Raw genomic sequence first — 21,939 nt, 5'->3', positions numbered from 1 at the left:
GAAACAAGCAAAGAAATTGTTTATTTTGTATTCAAACTTTACAAATTGCAACAACATTCACCCCCTAAACACGAGCCACCTGGTTTGCCCAATGATCCTTTACAAAAATGGTCACACTGTTCTGGTGCAGTTGGACAAAAATTCGATATGAAGCATAATTTTCCGCCTGCTCCTGAAACTATCATTTCATTCCATTAGCAATAATATATAAAATTATGTTGATAAGATTATTTTTTATAAATAGATAATTTAATTAAAAACATAACAATGAATATGAAGCAATGCAAATTGAGTTTTATAAATAGATAATTACCGGCAACCATGCCTGAAGCAATGCAAATAATCAAAATGGTTAAAAAGAGAGTCTTGTAGGATGCCATTTTATTTTTAAATGTTGAAGTAAACATCTTGCAAGAGCCTATTTATAAGGACTTTGGGAATTGAATTATGAAATAAGATATTATTTTGATTGTTGAAAATTCAATCTTTTAATTTAAATCTTTTTATTTATTTTATATGCTTTTTTTAAATCGACCCAATGAATAATACTACACAAAATTTCCAAATATTATTTTAATTATATAATTTCTCAAAAATTAAACTATTTTTGGGATAGATTTAAATTTTTATTCATACCATATAATGATGGGATACATTATTGTTCAGAATTAAACATCATATAAATATACAAGTGTTATACGACATAACCTATTAAATGTCTGTGTAAAAAAAAGCCATTGAAATGTCAACTTTAATATGTTTTAATAACATCTCTTTTAGTAGTAAAACATTTTTTAGTCATTTATTAAATTGTCATGAATATTAAATAGTTTCTAAACTCAAAATAAAATAATTTGATAATTTTATTTCTCAATATCTTTTAAGAGTGAAATTTTATTTTCCGAATTGCTTTATGTAGATCCCATAATTAATCTACAAATGCTGAGAATTTAGTCTATATAATATCTTTATAACATCTTTTTGGCTACAATGTCTTCCCATCCAATGGTACAAAATAAAATGTAATTTTTTTTGAATAGTTATAAAAAAAATTTCTCTATATTATGTGATTACAACGTCTTTCATATCCAACAGTGAAATTTAGAAACAAAACTCTTTCAGTTGTCCAAAAATCTAACAAAATACTGTTGGAAAATTTAACAATTTTTTATTTTGAAATTTTTTAACCACAAATTTTAACTTATTTTATAAAATTTTAATGATTCAATCTATAAAGGAGTTGTATTTGCTAATTATTTTTTTTATATATCATTATGGAAAATTTAAAATAGATGGAAACACATTTCAAATTGAAAATAGTCAAAAAAAATTTAAATATTAATGTGTAAGATATTATCAGAACGAAAGGGATCTTCTAATTAAATATAAAATAAATATATATATTAATTCGGAATAACAATATTTTCTGTATTTTCTGTAACTTAAACAACAATATTACTTTTAAGTATTATTTGATAAAAAATATTGGGCAACACTTAAGTTTTTCTGTATTATATGAATATTGATAAAATAAGAGAAAAATATATTCCAAACTTAAAAAACAATAATTTGATATCCTTATTAATAAATATTAAATAAAATTTATTAAAATTTATTTTTCTACTATTTTTCCAGAATGTAATATCTTGGCCTAAACCATTGGTTTAAAATCCAATCGCTTTTGTTTTTAATCTCTCATAAAGCCCATGATTGTTACAAGTAGTGTATTGTCTACTAATAAATATTAATTTATTTATGAAAATTATTTTTACAAAACCTAACGTTTTGTTCTATCAATGAATTGTATTTCCTCGATTAGTTTTTGTTGTGCCATTTTGGAAATTTTAACTTCATGCCGATATATTTCAAATTAGAAATCTTCACTTTTATTTCAATGTTATTGTGTTTAATATTAAGAGGATAAGAACATCAGACTAACTTATAGAATAAGTTAATAAATATTAATTTGAAATAGATTATGTACATTATATTTTATCAAATAATTTGTTGGTCAAATAAATTAGTTTCATATATATGAATATATAAATTTTATGTGACATATCCTATAAATGCCAATTTTTATAGGTTCATCAATGTTTTAAAAATTGAACCGAAGATCGAACCGGTGAAATTTCTGGTTTAAGGTTCAATTGATTCAATCGGTTAATGTTACGGTTGAACCGTTTATTAAATAAACTAATATTCATAGATATGTCAGACATAATCACATGTTCACAACATAATAAAATAAATATTTCAAAAATCAATTACAAACTTAATACAACAAAACCAATAGCACATATAATAACACAACATAGTTGCACAATTCATTTCATCTTCATTTAATAATAATTTGAACAAATTAAAAAATTATAATAAAATAAGTTAAGCTAATTCAAACCAAAATTAAAATAATATAAGATACTAAGTAAAATAAAGTTCAAATAACTAAGAATACATAAATTAAATAAAATAGAATACAAAAAATAAAGAATACAATATACTTAATTAAACAAAAAAAATCGAGTTGAACTAAGACAAATAAGTTATAGTTGACAACAACAAACAATATTGAATTAAACGACAATTAACATTGAGCTGGACATCGTGATTATGTTTGAAAGAGACGACGTGATGATGATACAGTGTAGTTGAAAGAAAAACTATAACGATGTGACGAAACTTGGAAGTTTGTATGGGTGTAAGAAAATATAATTATTTTTTGTGGTTGGTGAATGCATGTTAAGTTTTAATATTGACATTTTTTTTTTACAAAATGGTCAATTTGATGTATTTTTCTGAACCAGACGGTATAACGAAACCGACTCCGGTTCTTTGGTTCAAATGATTTTAGACGGTTTAATCTAGTTTTTCCGGTTTTACAAATCGGCCGGTTCAATCTAGTTTTTTCGATTTTACTCCGGTTTTGATCCAGTAGCGGATTTGAAAGGTTGACCCAACCGGATTCATCTCCGATTCCCGGACAAACCGATTGAACCGACCGGTTCGATCCAATTTTTAAAATACTGGGTTCAAATAAATTATTTTCGTACATATAAACATACAAATTTTATACGACATATCCTATTAAATTCCAACTTTTATACGTTCAATTAAGATCTCTTTTATTAGTCACGATTAATAATGTGAAATATTTTCTCAACTCTTGATTTTAAAATATTATAACTCTCTTTCTGGTTTTCTTTTTAAAATGAATCTTAATTTTAAAATTACTTTATGTAGAACCCATAATTCTTCTTCAAGTGCATATCATATAATCTCGATGATATTTTTATTTAATAAAATATCTTTCATAATCAATATTATAGAATAAAATAAAAATATTTACGGATGGATTTTAGGTAGTATTTTAATAAAAATATTGGCCAATATATGGATTTTTCTCTAATTCTTACGCATCCATAAAAAAAAAACCAATAAAAACTACTCGAAAGTTAAAAAAATCATTTAATAATCTATTAAATATGTAAAGTAGAGTATTTTCCAGGTAATAAATATTAAGTTATTCTTTAACAAATTTATTTTTAAATTTTTTTCATTAAACTTTAATAATTCCATCTATAAATTAATTGTGTTCCCTAAAATATATTTTGTTGTTCCATTGTGTTTAATAGCATGAGGTCGAGAACATCCGTCTATTTTATTAATGAAATAATTATATAATTATTAAAAATATATTATTTTCACTATATTTGATCAAATAATTTGAATATATTTTATTATAATTCAAACCAATTGACCAAATAACTTGATGAGATTTTATGATAATTTAAACCCAAAATTAGATTTTAATTATTATTTTTACAAAAATAATGGATGTCATTTGTATTTTTGATTCTTAACTAATGCTAAAATCTACGGTTATTAGACAAGTATTTATTTGATATATTTTTTTAAAGAATAATAAATGTCATACATTAAAAAATAGTTTATATTATATTTCCACAGTCTCAATAAAAACAAAATATCGCACCTTTTTCTTTAAAGGAATATAAATATTTTGTCACATGAAGTTTATGGTAGATTATTTTTATAAGTTAGTGATGTTTTTCATTATTTTTATAACTATAATTATAAAATCCATAACAACTATTAATTAAATAATTTGTAAATACAATAATTAAATATAAGTTTAGTGTTGAGAATTATTAAATTTGTATACCAATTAATCAATAGAAATTATAAAAATAAATATTTAAAATGAAATTACATGATTGATACTTCAAATTTTTTTTTATGTAAATTTCAGATGGAGTGTTGGTAGATGAATGTATTCAAACAAAGAAAGAAACAAGCAAAGAAATTGTTTATTTTGTATTCAAACTTTACAAATTGCAACAACATTCACCCCCTAAACACGAGCCACCTGGTTTGCCCAATGATCCTTTACAAAAATGGTCACACTGTTCTGGTGCAGTTGGACAAAAATTCGATATGAAGCATAATTTTCCGCCTGCTCCTGAAACTATCATTTCATTCCATTAGCAATAATATATAAAATTATGTTGATAAGATTATTTTTTATAAATAGATAATTTAATTAAAAACATAACAATGAATATGAAGCAATGCAAATTGAGTTTTATAAATAGATAATTACCGGCAACCATGCCTGAAGCAATGCAAATAATCAAAATGGTTAAAAAGAGAGTCTTGTAGGATGCCATTTTATTTTTAAATGTTGAAGTAAACATCTTGCAAGAGCCTATTTATAAGGACTTTGGGAATTGAATTATGAAATAAGATATTATTTTGATTGTTGAAAATTCAATCTTTTAATTTAAATCTTTTTATTTATTTTATATGCTTTTTTTAAATCGACCCAATGAATAATACTACACAAAATTTCCAAATATTATTTTAATTATATAATTTCTCAAAAATTAAACTATTTTTGGGATAGATTTAAATTTTTATTCATACCATATAATGATGGGATACATTATTGTTCAGAATTAAACATCATATAAATATACAAGTGTTATACGACATAACCTATTAAATGTCTGTGTAAAAAAAAGCCATTGAAATGTCAACTTTAATATGTTTTAATAACATCTCTTTTAGTAGTAAAACATTTTTTAGTCATTTATTAAATTGTCATGAATATTAAATAGTTTCTAAACTCAAAATAAAATAATTTGATAATTTTATTTCTCAATATCTTTTAAGAGTGAAATTTTATTTTCCGAATTGCTTTATGTAGATCCCATAATTAATCTACAAATGCTGAGAATTTAGTCTATATAATATCTTTATAACATCTTTTTGGCTACAATGTCTTCCCATCCAATGGTACAAAATAAAATGTAATTTTTTTTGAATAGTTATAAAAAAAATTTCTCTATATTATGTGATTACAACGTCTTTCATATCCAACAGTGAAATTTAGAAACAAAACTCTTTCAGTTGTCCAAAAATCTAACAAAATACTGTTGGAAAATTTAACAATTTTTTATTTTGAAATTTTTTAACCACAAATTTTAACTTATTTTATAAAATTTTAATGATTCAATCTATAAAGGAGTTGTATTTGCTAATTATTTTTTTTATATATCATTATGGAAAATTTAAAATAGATGGAAACACATTTCAAATTGAAAATAGTCAAAAAAAATTTAAATATTAATGTGTAAGATATTATCAGAACGAAAGGGATCTTCTAATTAAATATAAAATAAATATATATATTAATTCGGAATAACAATATTTTCTGTATTTTCTGTAACTTAAACAACAATATTACTTTTAAGTATTATTTTGATAAAAAATATTGGGCAACACTTAAGTTTTTCTGTATTATATGAATATTGATAAAATAAGAGAAAAATATATTCCAAACTTAAAAAACAATAATTTGATATCCTTATTAATAAATATTAAATAAAATTTATTAAAATTTATTTTTCTACTATTTTTCCAGAATATAATATCTTGGCCTAAACCATTGGTTTAAAATCCAATCGCTTTTGTTTTTAATCTCTCATAAAGCCCATGATTGTTACAAGTAGTGTATTGTCTACTAATAAATATTAATTTATTTATGACAATTATTTTTACAAAACCTAACGTTTTGTTCTATCAATGAATTGTATTTCCTCGATTAGTTTTTGTTGTGGCATTTTGGAAATTTTAACTTCATGCCGATATATTTCAAATTAGAAATCTTCACTTTTATTTCAATGTTATTGTGTTTAATATTAAGAGGATAAGAACATCAGACTAACTTATAAAATAAGTTAATAAATATTAATTTGAAATAGATTATGTACATTATATTTTATCAAATAATTTGTTGGTCAAATAAATTAGTTTCATATATATGAATATATAAATTTTATGTGACATATCCTATAAATGCCAATTTTTATAGGTTCATCAATGTTTTAAAAATTGAACCGAAGATCGAACCGGTGAAATTTCTGGTTTAAGGTTCAATTGATTCAATCGGTTAATGTTACGGTTGAACCGTTTATTAAATAAACTAATATTCATAGATATGTCAGACATAATCACATGTTCACAACATAATAAAATAAATATTTCAAAAATCAATTACAAACTTAATACAACAAAACCAATAGCACATATAATAACACAACATAGTTGCACAATTCATTTCATCTTCATTTAATAATAATTTGAACAAATTAAAAAATTATAATAAAATAAGTTAAGCTAATTCAAACCAAAATTAAAATAATATAAGATACTAAGTAAAATAAAGTTCAAATAACTAAGAATACATAAATTAAATAAAATAGAATACAAAAAATAAAGAATACAATATACTTAATTAAACAAAAAAAATCGAGTTGAACTAAGACAAATAAGTTATAGTTGACAACAACAAACAATATTGAATTAAACGACAATTAACATTGAGCTGGACATCGTGATTATGTTTGAAAGAGACGACGTGATGATGATACAGTGTAGTTGAAAGAAAAACTATAACGATGTGACGAAACTTGGAAGTTTGTATGGGTGTAAGAAAATATAATTATTTTTTGTGGTTGGTGAATGCATGTTAAGTTTTAATATTGACATTTTTTTTTTACAAAATGGTCAATTTGATGTATTTTTCTGAACCAGACGGTATAACGAAACCGACTCCGGTTCTTTGGTTCAAATGATTTTAGACGGTTTAATCTAGTTTTTCCGGTTTTACAAATCGGCCGGTTCAATCTAGTTTTTTCGATTTTACTCCGGTTTTGATCCAGTAGCGGATTTGAAAGGTTGACCCAACCGGATTCATCTCCGATTCCCGGACAAACCGATTGAACCGACCGGTTCGATCCAATTTTTAAAATACTGGGTTCAAATAAATTATTTTCGTACATATAAACATACAAATTTTATACGACATATCCTATTAAATTCCAACTTTTATACGTTCAATTAAGATCTCTTTTATTAGTCACGATTAATAATGTGAAATATTTTCTCAACTCTTGATTTTAAAATATTATAACTCTCTTTCTGGTTTTCTTTTTAAAATGAATCTTAATTTTAAAATTACTTTATGTAGAACCCATAATTCTTCTTCAAGTGCATATCATATAATCTCGATGATATTTTTATTTAATAAAATATCTTTCATAATCAATATTATAGAATAAAATAAAAATATTTACGGATGGATTTTAGGTAGTATTTTAATAAAAATATTGGCCAATATATGGATTTTTCTCTAATTCTTACGCATCCATAAAAAAAAAACCAATAAAAACTACTCGAAAGTTAAAAAAATCATTTAATAATCTATTAAATATGTAAAGTAGAGTATTTTCCAGGTAATAAATATTAAGTTATTCTTTAACAAATTTATTTTTAAATTTTTTTCATTAAACTTTAATAATTCCATCTATAAATTAATTGTGTTCCCTAAAATATATTTTGTTGTTCCATTGTGTTTAATAGCATGAGGTCGAGAACATCCGTCTATTTTATTAATGAAATAATTATATAATTATTAAAAATATATTATTTTCACTATATTTGATCAAATAATTTGAATATATTTTATTATAATTCAAACCAATTGACCAAATAACTTGATGAGATTTTATGATAATTTAAACCCAAAATTAGATTTTAATTATTATTTTTACAAAAATAATGGATGTCATTTGTATTTTTGATTCTTAACTAATGCTAAAATCTACGGTTATTAGACAAGTATTTATTTGATATATTTTTTTAAAGAATAATAAATGTCATACATTAAAAAATAGTTTATATTATATTTCCACAGTCTCAATAAAAACAAAATATCGCACCTTTTTCTTTAAAGGAATATAAATATTTTGTCACATGAAGTTTATGGTAGATTATTTTTATAAGTTAGTGATGTTTTTCATTATTTTTATAACTATAATTATAAAATCCATAACAACTATTAATTAAATAATTTGTAAATACAATAATTAAATATAAGTTTAGTGTTGAGAATTATTAAATTTGTATACCAATTAATCAATAGAAATTATAAAAATAAATATTTAAAATGAAATTACATGATTGATACTTCAAATTTTTTTTTATGTAAATTTCAGATGGAGTGTTGGTAGATGAATGTATTCAAACAAAGAAAGAAACAAGCAAAGAAATTGTTTATTTTGTATTCAAACTTTACAAATTGCAACAACATTCACCCCCTAAACACGAGCCACCTGGTTTGCCCAATGATCCTTTACAAAAATGGTCACACTGTTCTGGTGCAGTTGGACAAAAATTCGATATGAAGCATAATTTTCCGCCTGCTCCTGAAACTATCATTTCATTCCATTAGCAATAATATATAAAATTATGTTGATAAGATTATTTTTTATAAATAGATAATTTAATTAAAAACATAACAATGAATATGAAGCAATGCAAATTGAGTTTTATAAATAGATAATTACCGGCAACCATGCCTGAAGCAATGCAAATAATCAAAATGGTTAAAAAGAGAGTCTTGTAGGATGCCATTTTATTTTTAAATGTTGAAGTAAACATCTTGCAAGAGCCTATTTATAAGGACTTTGGGAATTGAATTATGAAATAAGATATTATTTTGATTGTTGAAAATTCAATCTTTTAATTTAAATCTTTTTATTTATTTTATATGCTTTTTTTAAATCGACCCAATGAATAATACTACACAAAATTTCCAAATATTATTTTAATTATATAATTTCTCAAAAATTAAACTATTTTTGGGATAGATTTAAATTTTTATTCATACCATATAATGATGGGATACATTATTGTTCAGAATTAAACATCATATAAATATACAAGTGTTATACGACATAACCTATTAAATGTCTGTGTAAAAAAAAGCCATTGAAATGTCAACTTTAATATGTTTTAATAACATCTCTTTTAGTAGTAAAACATTTTTTAGTCATTTATTAAATTGTCATGAATATTAAATAGTTTCTAAACTCAAAATAAAATAATTTGATAATTTTATTTCTCAATATCTTTTAAGAGTGAAATTTTATTTTCCGAATTGCTTTATGTAGATCCCATAATTAATCTACAAATGCTGAGAATTTAGTCTATATAATATCTTTATAACATCTTTTTGGCTACAATGTCTTCCCATCCAATGGTACAAAATAAAATGTAATTTTTTTTGAATAGTTATAAAAAAAATTTCTCTATATTATGTGATTACAACGTCTTTCATATCCAACAGTGAAATTTAGAAACAAAACTCTTTCAGTTGTCCAAAAATCTAACAAAATACTGTTGGAATATTTAACAATTTTTTATTTTGAAAATTTTTAACCACAAATTTTAACTTATTTTATAAAATTTTAATGATTCAATCTACAAAGGAGTTGTATTTGCTAATTATTTTTTTTATATATCATTATGGAAAATTTAAAATAGATGGAAACACATTTGAAATTGAAAATAGTCAAAAAAAAATTTAAATATTAATGTGTAAGATATTATCAGAATGAAAGGGATCTTCTAATTAAATATAAAATAAATATATATATTAATTCGGAATAACAATATTTTCTGTATTTTCTGGAACTTAAACAACAATATTACTTTTAAGTATTATTTGATAAAAAATATTGGGCAACACTTAAGTTTTTCTGTATTATATGAATATTGATAAAATAAGAGAAAAATATATTCCAAACTTAAAAAACAATAATTTGATATCCTTATTAATAAATATTAAATAAAATTTACTAAAATTTATTTTTCTACTATTTTTCCAGAATGTAATATCTTGGCCTAAACCATTGGTTTAAAATCCAATCGCTTTCGTTTTTAATCTCTCATAAAGCCCATGATTGTTACAAGTAGTGTATTGTCTACTAATAAATATTAATTTATTTATGAAAATTATTTTTACAAAACCTAACGATTTCTTCTATCAATGAATTGTATTTCCTCAATTAGTTTTTGTTGTGCCATTTTGGAAATTTTAACTACATGCCGATATATTTCAAATTAGAAATCTTCACTTTTATTTCAATGTTATTGTGTTTAATATTAAGAGGATAGGAACATCAGACTAACTTATAGAATAAATTAATAAATATTAATTTGAAATAGATTATGTACATTATATTTTATCAAATAATTTGTTGGTCAAATAAATTAGTTTCATATATATGAATATATAAATTTTATGTGACATATCCTATAAATGCCAATTTTTATAGGTTCGTCAATGTTTTAAAAATTGAACCGAAGATCGAACCGGTGAAATTTCTGGTTTAAGGTTCAATTGATTCAATCGGTTAATGTTACGGTTGAACCGTTTATTAAATAAACTAATATTCATAGATATGTCAGACATAATCACATGTTCACAACATAATAAAATAAATATTTCAAAAATCAATTACAAACTTAATACAACAAAACCAATAGCACATATAATAACACAACATAGTTGCACAATTCATTTCATCTTCATTTAATAATAATTTGAACAAATTAAAAAATTATAATAAAATAAGTTAAGCTAATTCAAGCCAAAATTAAAATAATATAAGATACTAAGTAAAATAAAGTTCAAATAACTAAGAATACATAAATTAAATAAAATAGAATACAAAAAATAAAGAATACAATATACTTAATGAAACAAAAAAAATCGAGTTGAACTAAGACAAATAAGTTATAGTTGACAACAACAAACAATATTGAATTAAACGACAATTAACATTGAGCTGGACATCGTGATTATGTTTGAAAGAGACGACGTGATGATGATACAGTGTAGTTGAAAGAAAAATTATAACGATGTGACGAAACTTAGAAGTTTGTATGGGTGTAAGAAAATATAATTATTTTTTGTGGTTGGTGAATGAATGTTAAGTTTTAATATTGACATTTTTTTTTTACAAAATGGTCAATTTGATGTATTTTTCTGAACCAGGCGGTATAACAAAACCGACTCCGGTTCTTTGGTTCGAATGATTTTGGACGGTTTAATCTAGTTTTTTCGATTTTACTCCGGTTTTGACCCACTAGTGATTTTGAAAGGCTGACCCAACCAAATTCATCTCCGATTACCAGACCAACCGATTGAATCGGCCGGTTCAATCTAGTTTTTTCGATTTTACTCCGGTTTTGATCCAGTAGCGGTTTTGAAAGGTTGACCCAACCGGATTCATCTCCGATTCCCGGACAAACCGATTGAACCGACCGGTTCGATCCAATTTTTAAAATACTGGGTTCAAATAAATTATTTTCTTACATATAAACATACAAATTTTATAGGACATATCCTATTAAATTCCAACTTTTATACGTTCAATTAAGATCTCTTTTATTAGTCACGATTAATAATGTGAAATATTTTCCCAACTCTTGATTTTAAAATATTATAACTCTCTTTCTGGTTTTCTTTTTAAAATGAATTTTAATTTTAAAATTACTTTATGTAGAACCCATAATTCTTCTTCAAGTGCATATCATATAATCTCGATGATATTTTTATTTAATAAAATATCTTTCACAATCAATATTATAGAATAAAATAAAAATATTTACGGATGGATTTTAGGTAGTATTTTAATAAAAATATTGGCCAATATATGGATTTTTCTCTAATTCTTACGCATCCATAAAAAAAAACCAATAAAAACTACTCGAAAGTTAAAAAAATCATTTAATAATCTATTAAATATGTAAAGTAGAGTATTTTCCAGGTAATAAATATTAAGTTATTCTTTAACAAATTTATTTTTAAATTTTTTTCATTAAACTTTAATAATTCCATCTATAAATTAATTGTGTTCCCTAAAATATATTTTGTTGTTCCATTGTGTTTAATAGCATGAGGTCGAGAACATCCGTCTATTTTATTAATGAAATAATTATATAATTAATAAAAATATATTATTTTCACTATATTTGATCAAATAATTTGAATATATTTTATTATAATTCAAACCAATTAACCAAATAACTTGATGAGATTTTATGATAATTTAAACCCCAAAATTAGATTTTAATTATTATTTTTACAAAAATAATGGATGTCATTTGTATTTTTGATTATTAACTAATGCTAAAATCTACTGTTATTAGACAAGTATTTATTTGATATATTTTTTTAAAGAATAATAAATGTCATACATTAAAAAATAGTTTATATTATATTTCCACAGTCTCAATAAAAACAAAATATCGCACCTTTTTCTTTAAAGGAATATGAATATTTTGTCACGTGAAGTTTATGGTAGATTATTTTTATAAGTTAGTGATGTTTTTCATTATTTTTATAACTATAATTATAAAATCCATAACAACTATTAATTAAAGAATTTGTAAATACAATAATTAAATATAAGTTTAGTGTTGAGAATTATTAAATTTGTATACCAATTAATCAATAGAAATTATAAAAATAAATATTTAAAATGAAATTACATGATTGATACTTCAAATTTTTTTTATGTAAATTTCAGATGGAGTGTTGGTAGATGAATGTATTCAAACAAAGAAAGAAACAAGCAAAGAAATTGTTTATTTTATATTCAAACTTTACAAATTGCAACAACATTCACCCCCTAAACACGAGCCACCTGGTTTGCCCAATGATCCTTTACAAAAATGGTCACACTGTTCTGGTGCAGTTGGACAATAATTCGATATGAAGCATAATTTTCCGCCTGCTCCTGAAACTATCATTTCATTCCATTAGCAATAATATATAAAATTATGTTGATAAGATTATTTTTTATAAATAGATAATTTAATTAAAAACATAACAATGAATATGAAGCAAGCAATGCAAATTGAGTTTTATAAATAAATAATTACCGGCAACCATGCCTGAAGCAATGCAAATAATCAAAATGGTTAAAAAGAGAGTCTTGTAGGATGCCATTTTATTTTTAAATGTTGAAGTAAGCATCTTGCAAGAGCCTATTTATAAGGACTTTGGAAATTGAATTATGAAATAAGATATTATTTTGATTTTTGAAAATTCAATCTTTTAATTTAAATCTTTTTATTTATTTTATATGCTTTTTTTAAATCGACCCAATGAATAATACTACACAAAATTTCCAAATATTATTTTAATTATATAATTGCTCAAAAATTAAACTATTTTTGGGATAGATTTAAATTTTTATTCATACCATATAATGATGGGATACGTTATTGTTCAGAATTAAACATCATATAAATATACAAGTGTTATACGACATAACCTATTAAATGTCTGTGTAAAAAAAAAGCCATTGAAATGTCAACTTTGATATGTTTTAATAACATCTCTTTTAGTAGTAAAACATTTTTTAGTCATTTATTAAATTGTCATGAATATTAAATAGTTTCTAAACTCAAAATAAAAGAATTTGATAATTTTATTTCTCAATATCTTTTAAGAGTGAAATTTTATTTTCCGAATTGCTTTATGTAGATCCCATAATTAATCTACAAATGCTGAGAATTTAGTCTATATAATATCTTTATTACATCTTTTGGCTACAATGTCTTCCCATCCAATGGTACAAAATAAAATGTAATTTTTTTTGAATAGTTATAAAATATTATATTTTCTCTCTCTATATTATGTGATTACAATGTCTTTCATATCCAACAGTGAAATTTAGAAACAAAACTCTTTCAGTTGTCCAAAAATCTAACAAAATACTGTTGGAATATTTAACAATTTTTTATTTTGAAAATTTTTAACCACAAATTTTAACTTATTTTATAAAATTTTAATGATTCAATCTACAAAGGAGTTGTATTTGCTAATTATTTTTTTTATATATCATTATGGAAAATTTAAAATAGATGGAAACACATTTGAAATTGAAAATAGTCAAAAAAAATTTAAATATTAATGTGTAAGATATTATCAGAATGAAAGGGATCTTCTAATTAAATATAAAATAAATATATATATTAATTCGGAATAACAATATTTTCTGTATTTTCTGGAACTTAAACAACAATATTACTTTTAAGTATTATTTGATAAAAAATATTGGGCAACACTTAAGTTTTTCTGTATTATATGAATATTGATAAAATAAGAGAAAAATATATTCCAAACTTAAAAAACAATAATTTGATATCCTTATTAATAAATATTAAATAAAATTTATTAAAATTTATTTTTCTACTATTTTTCCAGAATGTAATATCTTGGCCTAAACCATTGGTTTAAAATCCAATCGCTTTCGTTTTTAATCTCTCATAAAGCCCATGATTGTTACAAGTAGTGTATTGTCTACTAATAAATATTAATTTATTTATGAAAATTATTTTTACAAAACCTAACGATTTCTTCTATCAATGAATTGTATTTCCTCAATTAGTTTTTGTTGTGCCATTTTGGAAATTTTAACTACATGTCGATATATTTCAAATTAGAAATCTTCACTTTTATTTCAATGTTATTGTGTTTAATATTAAGAGGATAGGAACATCAGACTAACTTATAGAATAAATTAATAAATATTAATTTGAAATAGATTATGTACATTATATTTTATCAAATAATTTGTTGGTCAAATAAATTAGTTTCATATATATGAATATATAAATTTTATGTGACATATCCTATAAATGCCAATTTTTATAGGTTCGTCAATGTTTTAAAAATTGAACCGAAGATCGAACCGGTGAAATTTCTGGTTTAAGGTTCAATTGATTCAATCGGTTAATGTTACGGTTGAACCGTTTATTAAATAAACTAATATTCATAGATATGTCAGACATAATCACATGTTCACAACATAATAAAATAAATATTTCAAAAATCAATTACAAACTTAATACAACAAAACCAATAGCACATATAATAACACAACATAGTTGCACAATTCATTTCATCTTCATTTAATAATAATTTGAACAAATTAAAAAATTATAATAAAATAAGTTAAGCTAATTCAAGCCAAAATTAAAATAATATAAGATACTAAGTAAAATAAAGTTCAAATAACTAAGAATACATAAATTAAATAAAATAGAATACAAAAAATAAAGAATACAATATACTTAATGAAACAAAAAAAATCGAGTTGAACTAAGACAAATAAGTTATAGTTGACAACAACAAACAATATTGAATTAAACGACAATTAACATTGAGCTGGACATCGTGATTATGTTTGAAAGAGACGACGTGATGATGATACAGTGTAGTTGAAAGAAAAATTATAACGATGTGACGAAACTTAGAAGTTTGTATGGGTGTAAGAAAATATAATTATTTTTTGTGGTTGGTGAATGAATGTTAAGTTTTAATATTGACATTTTTTTTTTACAAAATGGTCAATTTGATGTATTTTTCTGAACCAGGCGGTATAACAAAACCGACTCCGGTTCTTTGGTTCGAATGATTTTGGACGGTTTAATCTAGTTTTTTCGATTTTACTCCGGTTTTGACCCACTAGTGATTTTGAAAGGCTGACCCAACCAAATTCATCTCCGATTACCAGACCAACCGATTGAATCGGCCGGTTCAATCTAGTTTTTTCGATTTTACTCCGGTTTTGATCCAGTAGCGGTTTTGAAAGGTTGACCCAACCGGATTCATCTCCGATTCCCGGACAAACCGATTGAACCGACCGGTTCGATCCAATTTTTAAAATACTGGGTTCAAATTATTAGATTTAATTATTAGATTTAATTCATATTTAAGTTTGTTAGATATTAGATTTAAATATTAGATTTGATTCATATTTAAGTTTGTTAGAGGCTTATAAATAGGGTGTCAATCATTGTAACTTTTAATCCTTTTTGTAGCCGTCATTCTCTTAATAGAATATTCATCTTTTATTCTACCTTTGCACCAACAATTGGTATCTAGAGCTCCGGTTCAGATTCATTGGGAAACACGGGAAACACGAGTGAACGTGAGGTCTTGTGTGTTTGATTTTGATTCTTAGATTCGTGTTGAATCTTGAACAAAATCTGATCAGAATTTTAATTCTGTGGGTTGGGAAACACTGTGTGAGAAATCTGAGTGTATTGTGCAAGGTAGAAAGATGAACGGAAACGGCAACATGAACACCAAACTTCCAGTATTTGACGGTAAAAACTGGAATCGTTGGATGATCCAAATGCGTGTACTGTTCGGTGCTCAAGATGTTCTAGATCTTGTCACTGATGGTTATGTTCCGGTAGCAGCAGATGCGACGGATGAACAGAAAAACGCGCAGAAGGAAGTAAGGAAGAAGGATCAGAAAGCATTGTTCTTCATTCATCAATGTGTTGATGTAAATGTGTTTGAGAAGATTGCAGATTCAACGACAGCAAAGGCTGCGTGGGACACACTGGTTAGATGTTATGGTGGTGACGCATCAGTGAAGAAGGTGAAGCTTCAGTCCTTGAGAAAGCAATATGAGAATCTCAACATGAAGAATAATGAGAAAGTTTCTGAATACATCTCCAGAGTGATTCTGATCACTAATGAGATGAAAGCGTGTGGAGAAACTCTTTCTGAAGAAACAATCATGGAGAAGGTATTGAGATCCCTTACCTGTCAATTTGATTACATTGTGGTAGCAATAGAACATTCCAAAGATCTGAGCACCATGAGAATTGAAGAGCTGCAGAGCAGTCTAGAAGCGCAAGAGTTGCGTTTGACTGAGAGAACTTCTGAAAGGGAAGTAGAGCAGCAGGCTCTGAAAGCAACTTCTGATAGGAGGTATCAGAAGCAGTCAGAAGCCAGGAGAAGATCTGATGGTGGTCAGAAGTCAGAAAGCTCAACCTCTGATAGACAAAAGAATGCTCAGAAGGGAAAAGAGAAGTATGACAAGAAGAAAATCCAATGTTACTGCTGTAAGAAGTTTGGTCACTTTGCTAGAGACTGTTGGTCAAACAAGGAGAGAAAATCAGAAGAAGCAAATATAGCCAGAAGTTCTGATGACGAATCTGTGTTATTGATGGCCTCTGAATCTGGTGATATGGATCTGATAGACTGGTGGTATATGGACACTGGTTGTTCAAATCATCTTACTGGAAACAAGAAATGGCTGGTTGACTTTGACTCTGAAAAGAGGACAAAGATCAGATGTGCTGATGACAAATATCTTAATGCAGAAGGTATGGGAAATGTCAGAGTGACTCTGAACAATGGGAAAACAGCATTGATTCAGAACGTGTGGTATGTACCTGGCATCAGAAGCAATCTGATGAGTGTGGGACAATTAATTGAGAAAGGTTTCTCAGTTACCATGAAGGACAATCTTCTGAAGCTGTACGACTGTAATCAGAAGTTGATTATGGAGTCAGAACAGGGAAGGAATAGAACATTCAAGGTGAATGTCAGAACTGCAGACTCAGAATGTCTTAGTGCAACAAGTGCTGAGAAGGAGAGTGAGCTGTGGCACAGAAGATTTGGTCATTTGAATTTCAGAAGCTTAAAACATCTGAATTCAAAGAAGTTGGTACATGGAATTCCTGCAATTAAGAAGCCTGAAAAGTCATGCAAAGTTTGCATGGAAGGAAAACAACCACGATTGCCATTTGCGTCAGAAACTGCTCCAAGAGCAAAACATGCCTTGGGAGTTGTACATTCTGATGTGTGTGGTCCATTTCCAGTAGCATCGATTGGAGGGAATAAATACTTTGTGTTATTTGTTGATGAATTCACAAGAATGACATGGGTATCCCTTATTAAGTTTAAACACGAGGTGTTTGATGAATTCAAGAAGTTCAGAATGAAGGCTGAGAATCAGAGTGGTCAGAAGTTGAAGATTCTTAGAACTGACGGTGGAGGTGAGTATAACTCCAAAGAGTTCCAGAAGTTCTGTGAGGAGAATGGAATTGAGCATGAGGTTACTGCTCCTTATACCCCTCAACACAATGGTCTTGCTGAAAGAAGAAACCGCACTTTGCTTGATATGGTGAGAAGCATGCTAAAGGAGAAGAAGCTTCCTCAGAAGCTCTGGGGAGAAGCTGTTGCCACCGCAACGTATGTACTCAACCGATGTCCTACGAAGAAGTTGAAGGAAATAGTTCCAATACAGAAGTGGACTGGAGATAAGCAAAGTGTTAGTCATCTGAAGGTGTTTGGTTTTGTTTGCTATAAACATGTTCCAGAAGCCAGAAGACAGAAGCTGGATGATAGAAGCAAAGTGATGATTCTGATAGGGTACCACAGTACAGGTGCATACAAGCTCTATTGTCCAGAAACCAATAAAATTGAATTCAGCAGAGATGTGATTGTGAAGGAATCAGAAGTTTGGAATTGGGATAAGTCTCAATCTGACTCTGATGTTAGAACCTCTGAAGAAAGGTCAGAGTTCAGAATTTCTGAGGTTGGAGTAAACTCTGACGTTGATTCTGATTCTGATAGTGATTCTGACTCTGGAGAAGAATCAGAAGATGAAGGTGACTCTGATGATCCAGATGACCCAGACTCTGATGGTAATCCAGATTCTGGTGGCAATTCAGACTCTGGAAATATGCCAGACCCTGAAGATGATCAAAGCTCTGGAGGAAGTCAACCATCTGAAGCTAGAAACTCTGAAGCTCAAGACTCTGAACAAGTTCAGAGACCACAAAGAGTCAGAAACATCCCCAGAAGATATGCAGAATTTGACATGCTGCAAGACACTAAAGTAGACTCTGAAGGAGAAGTTATTCAGTGTGCCATGTTAGTAGACTCTAAACTCATAAGTACAGAAGAGGCTCTTAAGCAGAAGCTCTGGCTGAAGGCCATGAAAGAAGAACTTGATGCTATAGAGAGAAACAAGACTGGAAGTTCTGAACAAGAGATAGCCAAGTTCAAGAAAGTTCTGATGAATGAATTCGAAATGACTGATCTAGGCAAAATGACATACTTTCTAGGGATGGAGTTCAGATACTCTGAGAAAGGTATTATTTTGCATCAGCTCAAGTATGAATTAGAACTTCTGAAGAGATTTGATCTGAAGAATTGTAAGATTGCTGTTACTGCATGCCAAGCTGTGTGGATTCTGAATCTATTGCAGGATCTGAAGATTAAAGTAAACAAACCTCTGAAGCTGATGATTGACAACAAGTCTGCAATCAATCTTGCCAGAAACCCAGTGTTGCATGGGAGAAGCAAGCACATTGAGACCAAGTATCATTTTCTGAGACATCAAGTTCAGAGGGGAGTGTTAGAAGTTGTACACTGCAGCACTCAGAAGCAGTTGGCAGATGTTCTGACGAAAGCTATCAAGACTGATCAATTTCTCAGATTAAGGGATGGAATTGGTGTTACAAGTTTTGATGGAATATGAATTAAGGGATGGTATTAGATTTAATTATTAGATTTAATTCATATTTAAGTTTGTTAGATATTAGATTTAAATATTAGATTTGATTCATATTTAAGTTTGTTAGAGGCTTATAAATAGGGTGTCAATCATTGTAACTTTTAATCCTTTTTGTAGCCGTCATTCTCTTAATAGAATATTCATCTTTTATTCTACCTTTGCACCAACACAAATAAATTATTTTCTTACATATAAACATACAAATTTTATAGGACATATCCTATTAAATTCCAACTTTTATACGTTCAATTAAGATCTCTTTTATTAGTCACGATTAATAATGTGAAATATTTTCCCAACTCTTGATTTTAAAATATTATAACTCTCTTTCTGGTTTTCTTTTTAAAATGAATTTTAATTTTAAAATTACTTTATGTAGAACCCATAATTCTTCTTCAAGTGCATATCATATAATCTCGATGATATTTTTATTTAATAAAATATCTTTCACAATCAATATTATAGAATAAAATAAAAATATTTACGGATGGATTTTAGGTAGTATTTTAATAAAAATATTGGCCAATATATGGATTTTTCTCTAATTCTTACGCATCCATAAAAAAAAACCAATAAAAACTACTCGAAAGTTAAAAAAATCATTTAATAATCTATTAAATATGTAAAGTAGAGTATTTTCCAGGTAATAAATATTAAGTTATTCTTTAACAAATTTATTTTTAAATTTTTTTCATTAAACTTTAATAATTCCATCTATAAATTAATTGTGTTCCCTAAAATATATTTTGTTGTTCCATTGTGTTTAATAGCATGAGGTCGAGAACATCCGTCTATTTTATTAATGAAATAATTATATAATTAATAAAAATATATTATTTTCACTATATTTGATCAAATAATTTGAATATATTTTATTATAATTCAAACCAATTGACCAAATAACTTGATGAGATTTTATGATAATTTAAACCCCAAAATTAGATTTTAATTATTATTTTTACAAAAATAATGGATGTCATTTGTATTTTTGATTATTAACTAATGCTAAAATCTACTGTTATTAGACAAGTATTTATTTGATATATTTTTTTAAAGAATAATAAATGTCATACATTAAAAAATAGTTTAAATTATATTTCCACAGTCTCAATAAAAACAAAATATCGCACCTTTTTCTTTAAAGGAATATGAATATTTTGTCACGTGAAGTTTATGGTAGATTATTTTTATAAGTTAGTGATGTTTTTCATTATTTTTATAACTATAATTATAAAATCCATAACAACTATTAATTAAAGAATTTGTAAATACAATAATTAAATATAAGTTTAGTGTTGAGAATTATTAAATTTGTATACCAATTAATCAATAGAAATTATAAAAATAAATATTTAAAATGAAATTACATGATTGATACTTCAAATTTTTTTTTATGTAAATTTCAGATGGAGTGTTGGTAGATGAATGTATTCAAACAAAGAAAGAAACAAGCAAAGAAATTGTTTATTTTATATTCAAACTTTACAAATTGCAACAACATTCACCCCCTAAACACGAGCCACCTGGTTTGCCCAATGATCCTTTACAAAAATGGTCACACTGTTCTGGTGCAGTTGGACAATAATTCGATATGAAGCATAATTTTCCGCCTGCTCCTGAAACTATCATTTCATTCCATTAGCAATAATATATAAAATTATGTTGATAAGATTATTTTTTATAAATAGATAATTTAATTAAAAACATAACAATGAATATGAAGCAAGCAATGCAAATTGAGTTTTATAAATAAATAATTACCGGCAACCATGCCTGAAGCAATGCAAATAATCAAAATGGTTAAAAAGAGAGTCTTGTAGGATGCCATTTTATTTTTAAATGTTGAAGTAAGCATCTTGCAAGAGCCTATTTATAAGGACTTTGGAAATTGAATTATGAAATAAGATATTATTTTGATTTTTGAAAATTCAATCTTTTAATTTAAATCTTTTTATTTATTTTATATGCTTTTTTTAAATCGACCCAATGAATAATACTACACAAAATTTCCAAATATTATTTTAATTATATAATTGCTCAAAAATTAAACTATTTTTGGGATAGATTTAAATTTTTATTCATACCATATAATGATGGGATACGTTATTGTTCAGAATTAAACATCATATAAATATACAAGTGTTATACGACATAACCTATTAAATGTCTG

General features: G+C 25.9%; 2 long non-coding RNA genes across 5 annotated transcripts; both read right to left on the bottom strand.

Annotated features, from left to right (window-relative positions):
- On the bottom strand, nt 1-13,384 carry LOC127082512 (uncharacterized). Of its 4 annotated transcripts, none has more exons than XR_007788187.1 (2): nt 13,318-13,384; nt 1-178 (listed from the first exon to the last, which is right to left on the bottom strand). It is a non-coding gene; the product is annotated as an uncharacterized LOC127082512 (long non-coding RNA). The 4 variants fall into 4 exon arrangements; XR_007788191.1 differs by lacking the exon at nt 13,318-13,384 and adding an exon at nt 8,931-8,997; XR_007788193.1 differs by lacking the exon at nt 13,318-13,384 and adding an exon at nt 4,622-4,688.
- A 7,829-nt stretch (nt 13,385-21,213) lies between these two features.
- LOC127082686 (uncharacterized) lies at nt 21,214-21,597 on the bottom strand. The gene is made up of 2 exons (XR_007788204.1): nt 21,531-21,597; nt 21,214-21,391 (listed from the first exon to the last, which is right to left on the bottom strand). It is a non-coding gene; the product is annotated as an uncharacterized LOC127082686 (long non-coding RNA).
- Nucleotides 21,598-21,939: the final 342 nt, after the last annotated feature.

This window comes from Lathyrus oleraceus, chromosome 1 (assembly GCF_024323335.1).
Source record: "Lathyrus oleraceus cultivar Zhongwan6 chromosome 1, CAAS_Psat_ZW6_1.0, whole genome shotgun sequence".
Lineage (NCBI taxonomy): Eukaryota > Viridiplantae > Streptophyta > Magnoliopsida > Fabales > Fabaceae > Lathyrus > Lathyrus oleraceus.
This window is presented reverse-complemented; position numbering and strand designations above follow the sequence as displayed.